This window comes from Phoca vitulina, unplaced genomic scaffold (assembly GCF_004348235.1).
Source record: "Phoca vitulina isolate PV1807 unplaced genomic scaffold, GSC_HSeal_1.0 scaffold25, whole genome shotgun sequence".
In the NCBI taxonomy this organism is placed as follows: Eukaryota; Metazoa; Chordata; class Mammalia; order Carnivora; family Phocidae; genus Phoca; species Phoca vitulina.
Window position 1 is genome coordinate 5,150,498 of NW_022589728.1, and position 19,758 is coordinate 5,170,255.

The 19,758-nt window shown below is 37.2% G+C and overlaps 1 pseudogene; it reads right to left on the reverse strand.

Annotated features, from left to right (window-relative positions):
- Positions 1-16,798: 16,798 nt before the first annotated feature.
- On the reverse strand, positions 16,799-17,186 carry LOC116643223 (annotated as a pseudogene).
- Between the last annotated feature and the right edge of the window lie 2,572 nt (positions 17,187-19,758).

Here is a 19,758-nt window from a genome sequence, read left to right on the forward strand (position 1 = left end):
TACAACATCGTCTTCGAAGCCTTTGCATTTTGTTTTTATAACAACTTTATTGTGATATAATTCATATATCACAGAATTCATCCTTTCAAAGTGTTTAATTCAGTAGCTTTTAGCATATTCACAAATGCAGTATATTCATAGTATATTCTAATTTTACATATTTTATAACTACAAAAAGATCTCCCATACCCATTACTTCCTCTCAGCTTCTGGCAACTCTTCTGTCTCTATGAATTTACCTATTCATTATTATTTTACTTTCTTATCTACAGTTATATATCTTCCTGAATGATGTATCCTTTTATTATTACAAAATGTCCTTTATCTCTAGTAACAATTTTTGTCTAAAGTCTATTTTGTCTGGAATTTGTATAACCACTCCATTTTTCCTTTGATCACTGTTCTTATACTATTTCTACATTTTACTTTCAACCAGTTTGTCTCTTTGAACCTATATTGTGTCTCTTGCAAACAGCATATAGTTGAACAATGCTTTTTAAATCCATTTTACCAATCTCTGCATTTTGATTGGAGTGTGGAATCAATTTTCAGTTAACATAGTTACTGAAAGGTAAGATTTATTTTTGTTATTTTTTATGTTTTCTTTACATGTTACATCCCTTTCCCCTTATTCCTCCATTAGTACCTTCTTTTATGTTAAGTAGGTATTTCGTATTGTACCATTTTATCCACTAATTTCTTTTACTGTATTTTTAAATTAGTTTCTTAGTGGTTGCCCTAGAGATTACAATTAGTATCCTCCATTTAAAAATATTAATTTCAATACTATACAAAAACTTTGCTCCAATAGCACTCCTTTCTCCCCCTCCTTTGTTTAATCGTTATCATTAAAATTATAACATTATGCATTATAAGCCCATTAAAACATTTTAAAATTATTGCTTTATGCAAATGTCTTTTAAATCAGATAGAAGTAGAAAAGACTAACATGCAAAAATACACTTATAATGTCCCTTATGTTTACATATATGGTTACCTGTACCGGTGCTCTTTCTCTGCATAGATTTGAGTTACTGTCTAATGTCATTAATTTCAACCTGAAGGACTCCCTTTAGTATTCCTTGTAGAGCAGGGCTGCTAGGGAGAAATTCTCTGTTTTTACCTACCTGGGAATATCTTAATTTCTCCTACATTTTGAAGAATGGTCTTGCTGTATATAGAATTCTTATTGACTGTTTTCTTTCAGCACTGTGAATATGTCATCCCACTGCTCTCTGGCCTCCATGGGTTCAGATCAGAAGTCAGCCGTAAATCTTATTGAGGCTCCCTTGTACGGAATGAGTCTTTTTCCACTTGCTGTTTTCAGGATTCTCTTTTCGTCCTTGTCTTTTGACATTTTGGCTATGGTGTATTGAGGTGAAAATCTGTTTGAGTTTGTCCTATTTGGGGTTGGCTGAAATTCATAAATGATTAATGTTTTTATGAATTTGAAAACTTTTCAACCCATTTTTTTCTTCAGGTATTCTTTTTACTTCTTTCACTTGCCCCTCTCCTTCAGGAACTCCATCATGTATAAGTTGTCATGCTTTAGGGTGTTCACAGGTCTCTGAGGTACTTTTCATTTTTCTTCATTCTTTTTCTTTTTCTTCCCCAGACTGGATAGTGTCTTTTGATTATCTTCAAGTTTTCTGAGTCTTTCTTCTGCCATTCAGATCTGTTGTTAAATCCCTCTAGCGATTTTTTTTTTTTTTCCATTTCAGTTATTATACTTTTCAACTCCAGAATTTCTATTCGGTCCTTTCTTTGCAGTTTCTCTCTACTGATACTCTCCATTTGGTAAAGCAAAATTGTTATACATTATTTCTTTCAAAATTGTATCCTTTGGTTCTTGGACATATCTATTGTGCCTGATTTCAAGTCTTTTAGTATTAAGTCGAACGTCAGAGTTTCCTTAGGGACAGTTTCTATTGACTGCATTTTTTTCCTATGCAAAGGCCAAATTTTAATGATAAAGCCTCAAATTTAAACGATAGAGCTCATAATAAATTAGAGTATTAGTTCTTACTTCTGACTATACATTAGAATCACCTAAGAAAATGTAAAAAATATTGATATATACCTCAAATGAATCAAATTGGGATCTCTGTGGATGGGCCCCAGGTATCTGCATTAATATTTCTAAGTTCCTTAGCTTATATTGATGCTTAGTAAGTGTTGAGAACCCTACTGTTTTATTTATTTATTTATTTTTTATTTTTTATTTTTTTTTAATTTTTAATTTTTTTTTTTTATTTATTTGCGAGAGAGAGAATGAGAGACAGAGAGCATGAGAGGGAGGAGGGTCAGAGGGAGAAGCAGACTCCCTGCTGAGCAGGGAGCCCGATGTGGGACTCGATCCCGGGACTCCAGGATCATGACCTGAGCAGAAGGCAGTCGCTTAACCAACTGAGCCACCCAGGCGCCCAAGAGAACCCTACTGTTTTAAGTCTTGCACTAATTGATTTAACCAACTTTTGTGAGTATTCAAAGGAAGAGGACCATTCTCCAGAAGAAGCAAAAACAGAATGGGTTATGAGGAAACTCTACGATTTGAGGTGGAGTGGAGGTTTCAGACAGATCCTGAAGTTAGGAAAATGTTTCTCACTGGTGTAAACATATATTACTAACATTTATTTAGCTCTTGCTATATACTTGGTGCTGTGTCAAATGTGTTAAGATGATTTCATCTTAATCCTTCCAACATACTCTTAAGATAATTGCTACTTTTATAAGCCCTATTGTGTAGATGAGGAAAGTGGGTCTGAGAGTGGTCAGATAACCAGCTAAGGAACCAGATAGTAAGCAGATGGACTAAGAGGGAAACCTAGGTGCAGCTCAGCCCCATACCCATAATTTTACTCACGAGTGTGTGTGTGTGTGTGTATATATATATATATATATAGCATAAATTGCTCATAAAAATAAAAACCTTATTTTATTTGAAAAAATGATTTGCCAGAATGTATCAAAAAGTCATTAGAAAAGCATACATGGGGTCAAATGATCTCATACCGTGACTCATTCAAAGAGTAACAATAAATATATATAAAAATTTATGTAAAAAAATTGAAAATAACCTTAATCTAGAAATGTTCAGGTTTGAAGAAATTTAAATCAGCTATTTTAATCAAATTAAGAAATGTTTTTGTATAGTTTTAACTGAAAAAGTGTATAGAATTATATATATATATCATAATCAAAACTATTTTAGAAGGCATACCAAAATTTTAATAGTAGTTACCTTTAATCTGTAGAAAAGGAAAAACTAATTGTTAATTTAGTTTTATTTTTCTGTATATTTCAATTTTCTACAAATAAGCATCTATAAAAAAATCAAAACTTAAAACATAAGACATAAACATTAATTTCCGTAAAGAGTTTGTTTGTGAATAGTTGTGGATTTGATAGTTGTAGGTTTATTGGGGTGCCCCCTTAGTTAGCTCAGGCTGCCATAACAAAATATTACAGACTGGGTGACCTAAACAACAAAAATTTATTTTCTCACAGTTTTAGAAGTCCAGATATTCTGGCCAATTTGGTTTTTGGTGAGGATTTTCTATCTAGTTTCCAGATAGCTGTCTTCATGTCCTCACATGGCCTTCTCTTTTTTTTTTTTTTTTAAAGATTTTATTTATTTATTTGAGACAGAGAGAATGAGAGAGAGAGCACATGAGAAGGGGGAGGGTCAGAGGGAGAAGCAGGCTCCCTGCCGAGCAGGGAGCCCGATGCGGGACTCGATCCAGGGACTCCAGGATCATGACCTGAGCCGAAGGCAGTCGCTTAACCAACTGAGCCACCCAGGCGCCCTTTTTTTTTTTTTTTTTTTTTTTTTAAAGATTTTATACACATGGCCTTCTCTTAATGCCTGCATTCAGGGAAAGAGGAAGAGAGAGAGCAGGAGCGAGAGCAAGAGCGAGAGAGAGAGAGAGAGCACTTTCTGGTATCTCTTCTTATAAGGGCACTAATCCTATCAGATCAGGGCCCCAGACTTACGACCTCATTTAACTTAATTACTTCCTTAGAGGTCCCATCTACAAATACAACCACACTGGGGGTTAGGGCTTCACCATATAAGTTGGGGGGTGGAGGGAACACAAACATTTAGTATAACAAACACCAACTGAACATTGGAAAATAATTTAAAAAAATAAGATACTTAAGTAAAAGGAATCAGAATGGACTTTCTTAATCTACGTTCCATGCAAGAATTTTGGGGGCATGTAATCTTCTTGAAGTTATGTGCAAGATTGTCTTGGCATTTGTTTTGGGGGTAGAAACTAGTGCAGAACTTCTATCAGATGTGACCTCAAAAAAGTTAAGAAACACTTAATTAGAGAACATTCACTAAAAAATAACACAACAGGGCACCTGGGTGGCTCAGTCAGTTAAGTATCTACCTTTGGCTCAGGTCATGATCCCAGGGTTCTGGAATCAATTCCCGCATCGGGCTCCCTGCTCAGCGGGGAGTCTGCTTCTCCCTCTGCCCCTCCCCTCTTTTCTCTTTCTCTCTCTCAAAAATAAATAAATAAATAAATAAATAAATAAATAAATAAATAAATAAATCTTAAAAAAATTAAAAAGAACACAACGAAAAAGTAATTATTTTGATGATGAAACAAGTCAAAAAGGATTTTCTTAATACGGAACAGAGACACTATCGCAAGGAAATCAAAGACACGGACTTTGAAATGGGTGGACCTGGGCTTAAAGTTTAGTTCCGTCAGTTTTACTAGAATTGTGACTTAAATGAAGTTAGTCAACCTCCTGGAGTCTATCGCTGAGTATGCATGTCTGGAATATTGGTTAGAGCTGGTGAATGTCACCAAGTACTGTGCTAAGCAGTTTACATTAGTCACCTCATGATAGAATGACTCCACGAGGCAGGTAACAGGTTTCTCACTTAGAGGTAAGGAGGTTGAGGCTTACCCAGCAAGGTAGCATGGAACCACACAGTAAGCATTTAGCACACAATCCGGCACACACGAAGAAGTCAGCAATTATTTGCTTCCGCCCTATTGGACGGTAACATTTGTATTTTTGTTACCAGATAGCTCTTCCAATCCTATTCTTTCTGCTCTGCTCTCTGATGTATTAAAGATTGCCAGAAATAAAAATGAACATTTTTACTTCAATCCACAATTCTTGAAGGAGTAGCTATGACAAACATGATCGACTAGATTTTCCCTATGGGGAAATCTCTGGAATGCACATCGGGCTGAGGATTCACAGAAAGATGTATGTCCTTTGAGGGGTTTGACTCTAAGACAAAAAGTCTATGAATAGAATATAGCAATTTATTGTTCAGAATGATACACTTATGATTGTTAAGATGAGTACCAAATTGTACCCATTTCAGAAAGCTTTCTATATCATTCTTTGTCCATTCCAGAAGTGTTCGTTGAATAGTTATTTGGTGTTAGACTATTCTTGCGGACTGGACACAGCTGGGAACAGACAGACACAAATGTCCTTGGGGCACATGACCATAAAATGCCTTATGTACTCTCCATGTCTGTTATGTTTGGTAGCTTTAACGGATTTATACAGTGGATTTATATACCAACAAGAATTCGTACAAAATTTTTGGTGGAAATTTGGACCTCAAGAAATAATATTTGATTACTTGAAGCAGTAGACCTACTGCCACCTTGTGGCAAGGCTGCAAATTTCAAGGCTAAAGAAAATCAGGTAGTTTGCGAGTTAGTTTTATAAACTGTGACAGAGGTCATATTACCAAATCACATTGAGTCAAAAAAACTGTCTATTTGGGGGGGATATTTTATATACATTTATAAAATTAAGTCAAGAGTAACTTGTACTCACTATAAAATTATTACACAATATTTCTGGAGTAGATTTCAAAGTACTGCCCAATAGTCCTAAAAAGGAGTTGACACACTTAACTCTTATAATGCAGATTTTTATAACGTGAAATTGTTGATAAATCTCTTCCTTGCCTAAATTGCCAATTAGTTTTGTTGAAAAGTATACTGCCTCATCTCATCCTTTTTGTTTATTCTTTTCTTTTCCCTTATGATGGCAATCAAGAGAACTGGAGAATGCATCACTTGGGGTGCTTAATATACCAGAGTTTGTAACATGATCTGTGTTTTTTGACCTGGCTGTACAGTGAGGTTAAGTCATGTGTTTTGTTAGCAGCAAATGAAGCCAATGCCATAGTATGGAACTTAGTTAGTTTCTATATGGGTCACTTAGCTTTGCATTATTTCATGGCCACAATATGTGATTTTAATCAGCTCTGGTGAGCCATTGTAAAAATATGCATCAAAGGTTGTCAAGATTATCGTGGTAGAAATACAGGAACACCACAGAAAAAAACTGTTTCAGGCAACTATCCTCTTTTGTAAGTGATTAGCATTGTCATTCTAAATCTAGGATAATAAACACTATGCAACAGTGTATTGATGGGCTTTTATTATTTATGACAGTACAAGATATACACATACCTTTGCATATCGAATTACCAATGTTTAGTAAGTGACAGATACAATGCCACTGACAGGAACTTTTAGGAAAAAGTTATCCATTCTTTTTGCATCTGACATTTTACAAGGACTTTAAAACACCAATTATTGGGGCACCTGGGTGGCTCAGTCGTTAAGCGTCTGCCTTCAGCTCAGGTCATGATCCCAGGGTCCTGGGATCGAGCCCCGCATCGGGCTCCCTGCTCGGCAGGAGGCCTGCTTCTCCCTCTCGCACTTCCCCTGCTTGTGTTCCCTCTCTCGCTGTGTCTCTCTCTTCAAATAAATAAATAAAATCTTAAAATAAAATAAATAAAACACCAATTATTTTCCAGTCATTATCATTATAGGAAAGCCCTGCATGCACGTACACACACCCACACAAACACATAGACACACTTTTGACAAAACTGAAACAGAGCATCATAAGCACATCCTATCTTTCTGTTAAGCTTGTCTGACTTTGTAGACGGTCACCAGGCAATCAAAGGTTCTGTTGAGGAGACCTAGGTAAAGAGTTAATAACATTCACCTATGCGTAATAAAATTATGCAATTAGAAAATTAATTTTACAAAAGGGCTGTTGGCTAATGATTACTTAGCAGAAAACACTTTAATGTTTAGTTTTTTTCCAGTGTAAAAACGAAAAAGCAAGAAAATACTTTTAGTGGCCTCTCTCCCTCAAAGTTTCAGCACACAGTCTTGCTAATTTGAATTAGATTAAACATTTAACACAGCTTTAAAGAAATTCTGAATTCTGGGGAGAAAATGGTGAAAAAAATTTTTTTTGTTATCCTAATGAAGGCTTTTGATCTTCAAAATGACTGTATTTATGGAAAATTATTTAAATGGATAATGGAGCAAACTTTTAACACACTGAAGAGTTGTGAACTTTTACTGACTAGAATTCTAATAAATTTAAAGGAAGCAAGAAAACTTTTCAGAGCTCCCCAGTCAGAATATTCAATGGTTCTCTTAGCAGGAGATACAGATGACAATTAAACACATCTTACAGAGTCTCAATCAAATAATGTTTCTTGATTAACTACATTCACTTAGGTATTGAACTGTGAAGTTGTAATAAAATTATCCTTAATCTTATGGAAATAACACGTGTTCATATTCATATTTTAAAATCAAATTATCCTCCATCAGCTCACTATCTCTCCCTCTCCCTCCAAGCCCCACTCCTCGGTGCAATCATTTTTAGCCTATTTAGCAATGTCTAATGGTCTTACTTGTACATAACATTTTGCTGCCATTTTAAATTCTTCTTTGCTCCTTATCTCTATTATTACTTAGTTACTTAGTATTAATTATTTCCATTATGGAAAAATGAAGGATTGGCTAGGTTACCCCTTCCCCCCAACTTTCTTTCTCTCCATCTTCTTTTCTATTATGTCGTTATACTTGACTTTGGGTTATGTAAATCTTTAGTGTTATCAACAAATTGGGAGGAGAGCATTTGTTTGTGGCAGGGGTCCTTCCCAATCCTCCAATGTGCTATCTGGCTCTACCTAACCCGAGACCTCTTATCTAACATCCTTTGTACACATTTTCTTCTTTCTAGGGCACCCTGGAGCTTTGCACATGTTCTCTCCTGTCCTGGAAATGGCTTTACTCCCATCCCTATCTTGCAAGCTCCCCATCCCTCTTAAACCTCTTAAGAAGCCTTCTCCAACCATCCCGAGCTGAGGCTGCCACTCCCCTCCCTGTCCTCCTGACAGCATCTCAGTACCTTTGGCATAGTCATTATTGGATTAAATAAAAGTCAAGGCAAAAACTGCTAATTTAAGACTGTTTTCAAGCCTTTCATGTTCTTCCAAACCAGAGCTGGAAGGGATAGTACCTAAAGATGAAGAGGCTAGGAGTCGAAAGAGACCGAGAGGGCCATGTAAGAAATATTAGGAGGGTCTCCTGCTCACCTAGAGTGTTTGAGAAACCCACGTGAAGTCCACGGAGCACACTGCTGGGACCCTACCCAAACTGCTGTCCCCAGCTGTCACCATGCAGCAAACTGGCCTGACCCCTGACTCCAGCACACATCCAGTGTCCCCACAGCCCTGGCCTCCAACGGCCCCAGGGGAGACGCAACGCTATGCCACACCCATTATTGGCTTCTCTCCCTTTCTGTCTCACTTCCACACTTTACAGGTGGTGTTTCCTGGAATCAACTCCCAAATCATGTACATTCCCTTGTTTTAGACTTGGGTTCTGGGAAAATCTAAGTTAAGAGAGCACTTATTTTGAAATTTCTTTGCACTGCGTGTATTGTGTTCTGGCTGTCACCACTCCCTCCAGGACTGACCCGTGGGGTCCTTGATGTGATGGTCTTTCCCACCAGACTGGCAGGCAGAGGCTTTGTCTTTGATTGATCTAACTCTCAACAGATTTTTGTGAAGTGAATAAATGTGTGAATGAATGAAAGATATCCCATAGGAGCCGCATAGTAATAAAGGAGATTTCTAAAAATGCTACAAGTTAGATTCCCTATTGCTTATCTACTTCAGCAAACATGCAGGCTCGTCTGAACTGGTCCATATTAGGTAGTGAATGAAGCTCACTAAATATTTTAGTCACATTCACACTCCCCAAATGAGTCATTTTTTCCAAACCTACATAGCATTTTATTGGCTCGAAAGATGTTTTCACTCTTTAAAAAAAAATAATGTTTCAGCAGAGGAACTTTTTATTTAGAGTTTAATGATCCCAAAGACTCATTAATTTTCTTTCTTGAAACACGGAAATAAAACATTTCCATCTAGTTCTAAACCATTTTTACGAAACTGATTTTCTCCACTGCTGAATTTAGAGAAAACCTTCTTAATTCAGAATCAGACATTACATACCATATGTTAAGTCTTAAATATATGTAAGTATAGGTTTAAAGTAGCTTATTTTTTGCACCATGGAGCAATACAATATTGAAGTTGATATTTTAAAGCATCAAAATATAAAAACTAAAAGGAATAAGTGTTAATTAGTTTTAGTTTGCCAAGAATCAGGTTTAAGACATTAAAAAAAATATTCAGCCAAAGATGGTCGATACTCTTCATACCACATGCATAGTTTGAAAGCATTACAATTTGACAGTGTCCAGCAAACCTTATTTGTCCTTTCCCTGTCACTGTGTGCTAAGGAGGAGTTGGGGATATTACACTTTATCTTACTTTTTAAGTAATGTGCACATGGTGCCAGGATTTTGCCATGGACTGAATGTGTGAGTCCCCCCCAGTTCATATGTGGAAGCCATAACCGCCAGGGTGATGGTGGGGCCTTTGGAAGCAATCAGCTCAGGGGGTGGTGCCCTCATGAATGGGATTAGTGCCTTAAAATAAGATACACCAGAGAAATGATCTCTGTCCCTCCACCGTGTGAGCACACAGCAAGAAAGCAGCCAAGAAGAGGGTTTTCACCAGGAACCAAACTGAACGGCACCTTGACCTTGGACTTCCCAACCTTCAAAACTGTGAGATATAAATGTCCCTTATTTAAGCCATCCCGTGGGTGGTGTTTTGTTATAGCAGCCAGGGCTGAATGAGACGGATTTCTGAGAGGATACCATCCGAGGAGGCTCAGGGGAGGCTCAGGGGACTGCTCTGCGTCTGGCTGTCCAGCACTAGGTACGTGTTACTGGTCTTGTCGCTCTTCTGAGCCCAAAAGTCTCCAGGCGTCGTAGAGAAGTTGTGTGATCTGGCATGCATGCCACTCTCTGCGGTATGGTGCAGGCCAAGTAAAACACTGGTGAAAATGCTTTTAATCGGTAAAGCCTCATGCAGCGGTAGAGTGTTCTACTTACTCCTAGACTTGCTTTTGCTCTTTCTAAGATTAAATGAACAAAGAAATATATATATTTTAGGTAGTAAGGGGAAGAAAGAAGAGGAAGAAAATAAATACACGTTTTATCGTATTGATTGGATTAGGAGTTGGCAGACACACATTTTTTTCCCACTCCTCGCTAATCCACATGTCAGGGTCCTAGTTTTCTCCTTCCTAAAATACAAGTTGGAAATGATTTTAAAGTTCTTTCAGGCACTATGAGGCAAGGAGTCCATAGAATTTATGGATAAATTTTAATGGGAATGTATTAAATATATGCTGCCATCCCTCTGGAAAAAATATGTCCTACAAAGTAATGTTCATTTGGAATGAGAAATCCATTTTGGAGTGTGTACCTTTGGCCTACCCAAACAGCAGACTCTTAACACAAATGATTGTGTCCCCCCCTGCCCCACCCAGCCCCCACTAAGAGCCTGGAACACACACCAGCATAGTTTCTAACAGCTCAAGGCAGCATCTCTGGGATGACTGCTCCAGCCCCCTTATCCTGCCTGGGAAAGGTCAAGGCTGTCAAAAGAATTTACTGTGTGTTCCAACCAACACCTGAAGATAGGGCCCCTCCCTCCCGGTCTTTGTGAGAGAGTAGGAGCCTGACTTTGATAAGGATAAGCAGGAGTTAGCAAGCTCAGATGGCCTAGTCATGAGGACCAACCCCCTTTCTGCTTTTTGTAATTCCCTTTCCTGACTCCCCTGAGCGCCACTAACCCAGGTCCTATTTACTCATATTGTTTAAATTGTGCTGTCACCTCTCAGCGAATCAAAGTTGAGTGCAGTTCCTGCTGGACTCTTTTCCTTATTGCAATAGTAATTACTGATTAATATCTCTCCATAATGTTTTAACTAATGCCTGGCTTCGTTTATCTTTGACAGGGTCCAGTGCAAAATGAAAGCGCAGGTAACCTTGTTTACAGAGCATGAAACTGTCATTAAAGATACTGCAACATAAACAATTTTTTCTCTTTCTTCTACCATCTATTTCTGGACTTGCTATATTTTTGATACTTAATATTTTTTTAAGTAAAGAAAGTGTGAAAAATTTTATTGAGGTATAATTGGCATGTAACATTATATTAGTTTCAAGTATACAACATAATGATCCGATATTTGTACATACTGTAAAATGATTACCCCAATAAGTTAGTTAACATCCATCACCATACATTCTTACAAAAAATTTTTTTTTCTTGTGACAAGGACATTTAAAATATACTCTCTTAGCAACATCATATATGCATATATGCATCATGTTATACATTACATCCCTATGACTAATATGTTTTATGAATGGAAGTTTGTAATTTTTGGCTCCCTTCACCCATTTTTCCCACCCCCACCTCTGGCAACCACCAATGTGTTCTCTGTATCTATGAGCTTAGTGTGTTGTTGTTGTTGTTTAGATTATACATATAAGAGAGATTATATAGTGCCGGAGTCCAGCTCCAGCCGGGGTGGTCTCTCGTAGGAAAGGACGGCGTCGGTGAATGAGGAGACACAGACACAGGGTCAGGTTGCAAGCATCTCCTCCTGACAGTCTCAGAGGAACTTTATTTATATGTTAGGATATTTTTGTTTTTCCAAATCTTAGATCATTTTCTGGATTTACAGCCATAGCCTTCTTTCATTTTTCCTTTGTAATGATTAACATGACCTTTATTGATTTCTGCTTATTGGCTTTCACTAAAATTAAAAAACAATACGCAAAGAGAAAGGTGCTAGACAGAGCGTGACCGTCTTGTTATTTTGTTCTATAGAAACTAATTCTTTGTGGAATTAGTTTCATTATGATTGCTTAGATAGGCGTAACTAAGGTGAGTAGTCACTTTATCATGAAACCCCAGAAATATTCCCACAATTATAAAGATTGCCATAAATAAAATGAAAAAGAATAGCAGGAGCCAGCCCAGAAATATTCCCACAATTATAAAGATTGCCATAAACAAAATGAAAGAGAAGAGCAGGAGCCAGCCGTGGAGTCTCCTGTTTTCAGGATCGTCCCCCATACTTGGACTTTGTCAAACAGCATGAGTAGCTTGGCTCGCCCCAATATAGTATTTATTTCTCTGTCTGACTTATTGAACTTAGCATAATGCCCTCCAGGTCTATTCATGTTTTCACAAATGGCAAGATTTCATTCTTATTTATGGCTGAGTAATATTCTAGTGTGTGTGTGTGTGTGTGTGTGTGTGTGTGTGTGTGTGTGTGACATCTTTATCCATTCATCCATTGATGGACACTTAGGTTGTTCCCATATCTGGGTGTTGAAAGTAATGCTGCGATGAATACAGGGATGCATATATCTTTTCAAATTAGTGTTTTCACTTTCTTTGGATAAATAACCAGAAGTGGAATTGCTGGATAATATGGTAGTTCTATTTTTAATCTTTTGAGGAAACTTCACACTATTTTCTATAGGGATTCCACCAATTTCCATTTCCACTAACAGTGCACAAAAATTCCCTTTTCTCCACATTCTCGCCAACACTTGTTATTTCTTGTCTTTTTCATAATAGTCATTCTAACAAGTGCACTGTGGTATCTCATTGAGGTTTTGATTTGCATTTCTTTGATGATTAGTGATGTTGAGCATCTTTTCATGTACCTGTTGGTCATCTGTATGTCTTCTTTGGAAAAATGTCTATTCAGATTACCTGCCCATTTTTAATTGGATTTTTTTTTTTTGGTACTGAGTTGTATAACTTCTTTATATTTTTTGGAAATTAATTCCTTATCAGGCATATGATTTGCAATATTTTCTTCCATTCAGTAGGTTGACTTTCTATTTTGTTGTTTCCTTTGCTGTACAGAAGTTTTTTAGCTTGATGTAGTCCCACTTGTTTATTTTTGCTTTTGTTGCTTTTGCTTTTGAAGTCAGATCCAAAAACTCATTACCAAGACCAATGTCAAGATTACAACCCATGTTTTCTTCTAGAAGTTTTCGGTTTCAGGTCTTGTATGCAAGTCTTTAACTCACTTTGAGTTAATTTTTTGTGTATGGTGTTAAGATATTGATCTGATTTTCATTCTTTTGCATGTGGCTGTCCACTGTTCTCAATACCATGTATTGAAGAGATTGTCCTTTCTCCACTGTATACTCTTTCTTCTTTGTCATAAATTAATTGACCATGCATGTGTGAGTTTGTTTCTGGCATCTTTATTCTGTTCTATTGATCTATGTGTCTATTTTTATGCCAACACAATACCATGCTGTTTGATTACATAGATTTATAGTATAATTTGAAATCAGACAGTGTGATACCTCCAGATTTGTTTTTCTTTCTCAGAATTGCTTTGGCTATTCAGGATCTTTTGGTTCCACACAAATTTTTGTTCTATTTCTGTGAAAAATGCCATTAGAATGTTGATAGGGATTGCATTGGATCTGTAAATTGCTTTGGGTATATGGACATTTTAACAATAGGAATTCTTCCAATCCATGAACATGAATATCTAGCCATCTATTTATGTCTTCTTTAATTTCTTTCATCAATGTCTTACAGTTCAGTATATAGGCCTTTCACTCTTGTTAAATATTTTCCTAGGTATTTTATTCTTTTTCATGCAATTGTAAATGGGACATTTCTTAATTTCTCTTTCTGATAATTTGTTATTAGTATATAGAAATGCAACAGATTTCTATATATTGATTTTGTATCCTGTGATTTTATTTACTGATTTATTAGTTTTTACAGTTTCTTGGTGGAGTATTTAGGATTTTCTACATATGATGTCATGTCATCTACAAGTAGTGACAGTTTTACTTCTTCTTTTCCCATTTGGATGTGTTTTATTTCTTTTTATTGCCTGATTGCTATGGCTAGGACTATTATGTCAAATAAAAGTGGCCAGAGTAGACATCCTTGATCTAAGAAAAAAAGCTTTCAGCTTTCATCATTGAGTATGATGTTAGCTGTGGACTTGTCATATTTGGCCTTTAATGTTGAGGTACGTTCCCTCTACACCTCCTATGTTGAGAGTTTTTATCATAAATGGATATTGAAGTTTGTCAGATGCTTTTTTTGCATCTATTGAGATGATCATATGATTTTTATCTTTCATTCTGTTTAATGTGGCATATCACATTGATTGATTTGTGCATGTTTAACCATTTGTGCATCCCTGGAATAAATCCCACTTGGTCATGGTGTGAGATCTTTTTAATGTATTGTTGAATTTGGTTTGCTAAAATTTTGTTGAGGATTTTTGTATCAACAAAATTTTAGCAAACCAAATACAATCTTGTCTTTTTAGTCTCTAGTTCAGTAATTTCCACTCTGATTTTTTTTTGATATTTAAAATCTTTATTGTTTCATCATCAAAAGTTTTCTTTCCATAGAAGAATGGCAATGCAGGATCAGTGCATAGTCTATGGAAAATTCATACCTCAAATAACTAGCCTAGAAATCAGAGACCGCACTATGTCGAGCTAGTGTGCAAGATAAAAGACACAATGCTGTCAATGCAATCAGTATACAGAAAGAATATGCAGCTGTTAGAAAAAAACGCTATGGCCAAGTGAATAAAACAGTAGCAGTGCACTGCACTGATATTCTAGAACAGAAAATGGGGAAGGGCCAGAAGATGTACTTCCTGCAAAAAAAAAACAACAAAAAAAACCAAGTAGGTCACAGGCACTGAGTTCCCCACTGGATGGCCAGCTACTTCATGCGTACCTGTACCTTCCTCTTTAAGTCTCCGTCATTGTAACACCGCAAGTCACGTCCAGCCTACTGTCTAAGTGGGACGGCCACATGCAGATCTTTCATTCTGCCTCCCATCTCACAGCTAAAGTCACAACGTGGGTTGTGGCCTTTACGCATCTTTAGTAAAAAGCTGAACAAACCCAAAATCTGTTCTCATTTTCTTCAGAAATAACCTTTACAAAACAACAAAAGGTAGCTGTCATGATCACTCAGTTTTGTCTGAAGGCAAAATAATTTTTCTGTAAGTTTACTGAATAAACACACAAATATCCTCAACAACATACTGTAGGACCAACTCGAACATTTTCCTAACTAGCTCTAGAAAAAGGTACTGATAATGGTTGAGATGCAAATGACCACTACGATTTGATCATACCTGGTTACCAGGAATTTTTTGGTCAGGTTTGTGTTTGAAGCTGCGATACAGCTGGATTTAGCTACTTTGCATTAATTCACACAATAAATGCCATTTAAAAGGAACAGCGTTATCTATCATGATGAAATAAAAATCAAAAAAGTTGAGAGGTATACAGGAAACTTGTCTTAAATATTTTTAAATTACATATGATATAACCTTAGAGAATAAGAACTACAATTACCATGGTCTAAATCTTAAATTGTTAATGCATCGCTTCTCTGCAAGACTAACAAGTCACTTGTTAATAGTGTCAAGGCCTTGCGGGGCAGGGGGCGCTCAGCTTGTATGGCATAGAGATTACTTTCCAGGTGAGATAAACACCTCTAATTTAAAGTATTATTAAACTATATTTGAAAAGTTATTTTACTTAATATATACAACGTATAAAATAAGTTAAAAGGAGGAAGCAGGGAAAGGTTTTCTGGTCTAGATGACGCAAACATACAACTTTCCCTTATCAGTAGTATAGTTCCACGTATGTCCATTTCACCCATGGTAAAATATGAAAGGCTGATAGAAGATCAAACATTTCACTTATAGATAGAGAGAGGATTCAAAAAGTGGAATTTCAACGTCATTTTTTCCCACGATGCAACTCATTCTACTTTCACTATAATAAACATAATTAAAAACCGTCTCAAAACTCTGGTTTTACACATTTACTTTTAAGTTTACCAATAAATTCTTCAAAAATTGAGAAGAAAAGCACTCCTTTGCAGCAATTCCATAAAATAATTTTCTTTTCACAAAACACCTCCTTCCTGGCAAAACCAGCAACCCTGGCAGAGGGCTCGGGCATTAATACTTGGCCCCTCTGAGGTATAAATGCAGCTATGTTGGCGCTGAGCGTACAGTCTATGAGGTATGCCAACAGTCTGCGTGTTTGCATAAAATTGGGAGTGATGTCATCCTGACTGATTGAAAACTTCTTTGAACATTTTGCAATGGAGGTTAAAAATTTTAAGACAAAAGATGTCCTTTAGCCCAGTAATAGCCAGCAGAAATCTAATTTCTAACCAAAGCAAATGGTTATTACATTTTAAAAATGCTTAACATTGCATACTGATTAAAAAAATAAGTAAACAGGGACACATAAATATTTAAATTCAGCAGGACACCACAAGAGCATGCTAGAGATAAGTGTGAAATCAGTCAAGCTTTTCCAAAAGAGAAAATCCTTTGAATCCTTCAGCAAGTCTCTGTGCAAATAGTATGCTTACAATAAAAGTGAGAAGGGAGCACTTAGAATACCCCCAAGAGGCTTGCTGTGCCACTCAGCTTCCCTGCCCCAGCTCCTGTGTGCGTGGATGGCCAACAAACGACAAGAAGTCCACTTGACAGTAGTTCAGTAATTCCTCTCACCGCTGCTGCCAGCTGAAGTCATCATTGCTGCCAAAGACCAAGAAAAAGCCCAGTATAGTTGCAGAGATGACTGTGCTTCCCGTGAGAACACGTGCATAAGCTCCCCTCTATCAGATGTGCTCTGGCAAATACAAGAGGGAGCCCAAAAGCTGAGACAACAATGCCTGTGGTAAGAAATATGGCAAGGTCCTTACAAGCGTTACTCATAGCATCGGTATCATCCACTCATCTTCTTGCTATGCAGTATGGAATAGGTGAGAGGACATAAAAACAAACAAACAAACAAAAAAACAGAACAAAGAGAGGCCAGTATTGGTTGTATATTGGAAGGGCACATCCAAGCATCAAAAACATCAGCCCAGTTGCGCCTCCAAAGGACAAACTGATCAAACAAAGCTTTGCTGCAGGCCAGAGGCAGCGGCCAGGAGACCAAGACGCGCCTGATTTTGTTATTTTCTGCCTTCTACTAACTTTGGGCTTCATTTGTTCTTCTTTTTGTAGTTCCTTGAGATGTAAAGTTAGGTTATTTATTTGAGATTCTTCTTGTTCCCTTCGGTAGGCGTTTATAACTTTTCCCACTTTGGAACTCCCTGTGCTTCCTAGAGCTGAATGTCTGTTTCCTTCCCCAAGTTATGAACATTTTCAGCCATTATTTCTTCAAATAAGTTTTCTGCTCCTGAAATTTTTATTTACTAGCATGATTTTTGCCCTTTGTCTTTATATGGTGCAATGCCAATTTTAAATGCAGATATAAAAGCATTGAACTCATATGCAGAATCACTGAAGTTACACAATTTGCGTTTCATGGCTTATGCATACATATGCACTTCATTCTTATGAGAAGAGCAGAAACACCACAGAAAACAAACTCAACTGTTCCCATTTGCTTCCTGATACGGGCACATTCCACCATGGTTGTCTGCCTTGGGGTACTGATGACTGAGAAAGGACAGAGAGGAAAACGAGCTATGTGTTGCCTGATCTTTCCCTTAGGCTAAGGTTTTAAAAAGACAAGAAACATTATTTAACATAAATATAAATTACAATCTTAGAGTCCTTTGGTTCCAAACAATATTAATATTTGTTTCTTCATTCAGCAAACATTTTTCAGGCTCCGTGGAGACACCCTATAAAACAGTGAACGACATAAACAAAACCCCTTTCTCGTGGAATTTACATTGTGGTGGTGGGGGGGAAATAACTTACAATATAAGGTCAGCTAATGCTAATAAGAAAAGTGACGGTGGTCAGAAGATTCAAGGTGGTGTGTGCTAGTTCATAGAGGGCTGTGAAGGGGCCTCTGGAAGTATGAAGAAGAGAGGAGAATGCATGCTGCCATCTTGGCACATGCACAGGCTGAGCTGGCACGTACGGGATGTACCTGAAGAAGAGCTGAAGGTCTAGCCCGAACCTTTCAGAAGAAACATTTTAACATTAGTCCCTGCATTCTTTGATACTTCTCTCTCCAGGAGAAGTGAGCTGGGTATAGTGACTGGCTTCAAAAGGAGAATGGGAAAAGAAACAGTACCTTTCCAGTGGAGAAACCTAGCATTTCCCCTCAGAATTTTGAAGATAATGTTCATTATTTAATAGCAACCTAATTGCCAATTAGAATTCTGATGCCAGTTCGATCCTTGTTCCCCCATCTTCTATCCTAACTACAGCTATTAGAAGTTTTGTCTTTTGAGTTCTTTTATTTCATCAGGATGCATATAAGTCATGGTCTTTGATTTATTATCCTGTTTGGTCTTGGACTAGGCATGTGAACTCAAGGACTTGTGCCTCTCTTTAGCTGGGAGAGATATTATTATTTTTTGACTTTTTCCCTTCCCTTTTCTCTGTCTCTCTCTCTCTTTAAAATCTTTATGGAGCTCCCCTACTAAAAGCATATTGGACTTTGTGATTTGTTCTTGTCTTTTTATTTTGTGTTCTTGGAGAAGTTCTGACTTTGCCCTTTTACTTTGTCTTTTAGATTACTAATTTACTTATGCTATTTTTTTTCCCTTAGGAGTCTTAATGTAAAAAATCTTTTGCAATCACATTAGAACTCTTTTAAGGTCATGTTTATTAAATATAATTTGCATAGGGTAATATTTGCCCCTTTTAGTATACAGTTCCATGAGTTTTAACTAAAGCACACAGTCATGTCACCATACGTAAAGTGAAAATATGGAACAGTTCCATTACCCCAGATGATAGTCTATTGTTTCTGTTCTTTTTCCCATGAAATCTGTTCTTTTTTGTACATTATTCTCTCAGATCCACTTAATAACTTTTTAATTAATTTTTTTCTAAGTTTTTTTCTGCTTCCTGCATCACTATGGACTTTTAAGGATCAATTGTTCCATCTGGAGATTCTCCCCCTCCCCCTGTAGGTTGCTGGTGTGAGTTTCTCTGCAATTTGCAAGTCCATATTTCCACTGGCTTTTCCCTTGAGTAAGAGAGCTGACTCCAGGCAGGTCAGTAAGGTGGGCAAGATATGTAGATGACAGGTTCATATTAGGGGGTCATGGACATGACACAGTGAGGCAGGACAAGGATCCCGAAGAACCAAGTCAAGGCATCTTTACTTGGCTGGGTGGTATTCCCATTCTGGGTAGAAGCTTCTTTTTTCTTTCTTTCTATTTTATGATTGTTATGGTGGTCCAGAGTTAGACTTCCTTTTTTTGCAGATATTTATTCCCCTTTGGAATCTTCCAAAGGCAGTTACTTCATTGTCTTCCTAGGACATGTTCCAGGTTTCAAGCTTCTCAACTGGTCCACTGTCCCATTCACTATCATGGCCCCAGTGTCTAGGAATTCCTCACCTGTTCTCTTCCACTGGTGCCTAGTTCTTCTTTTCCAGCACCGTTAAGGGTTTCCGTTTCCACTCTTCCTTCCTTTTCCTTTTTCTCCCACCTTCCCTACTTCTCTCCCTTCTTCTCTTCCTTCTTTCCTTCCTTCTTTTCTGTGTGTC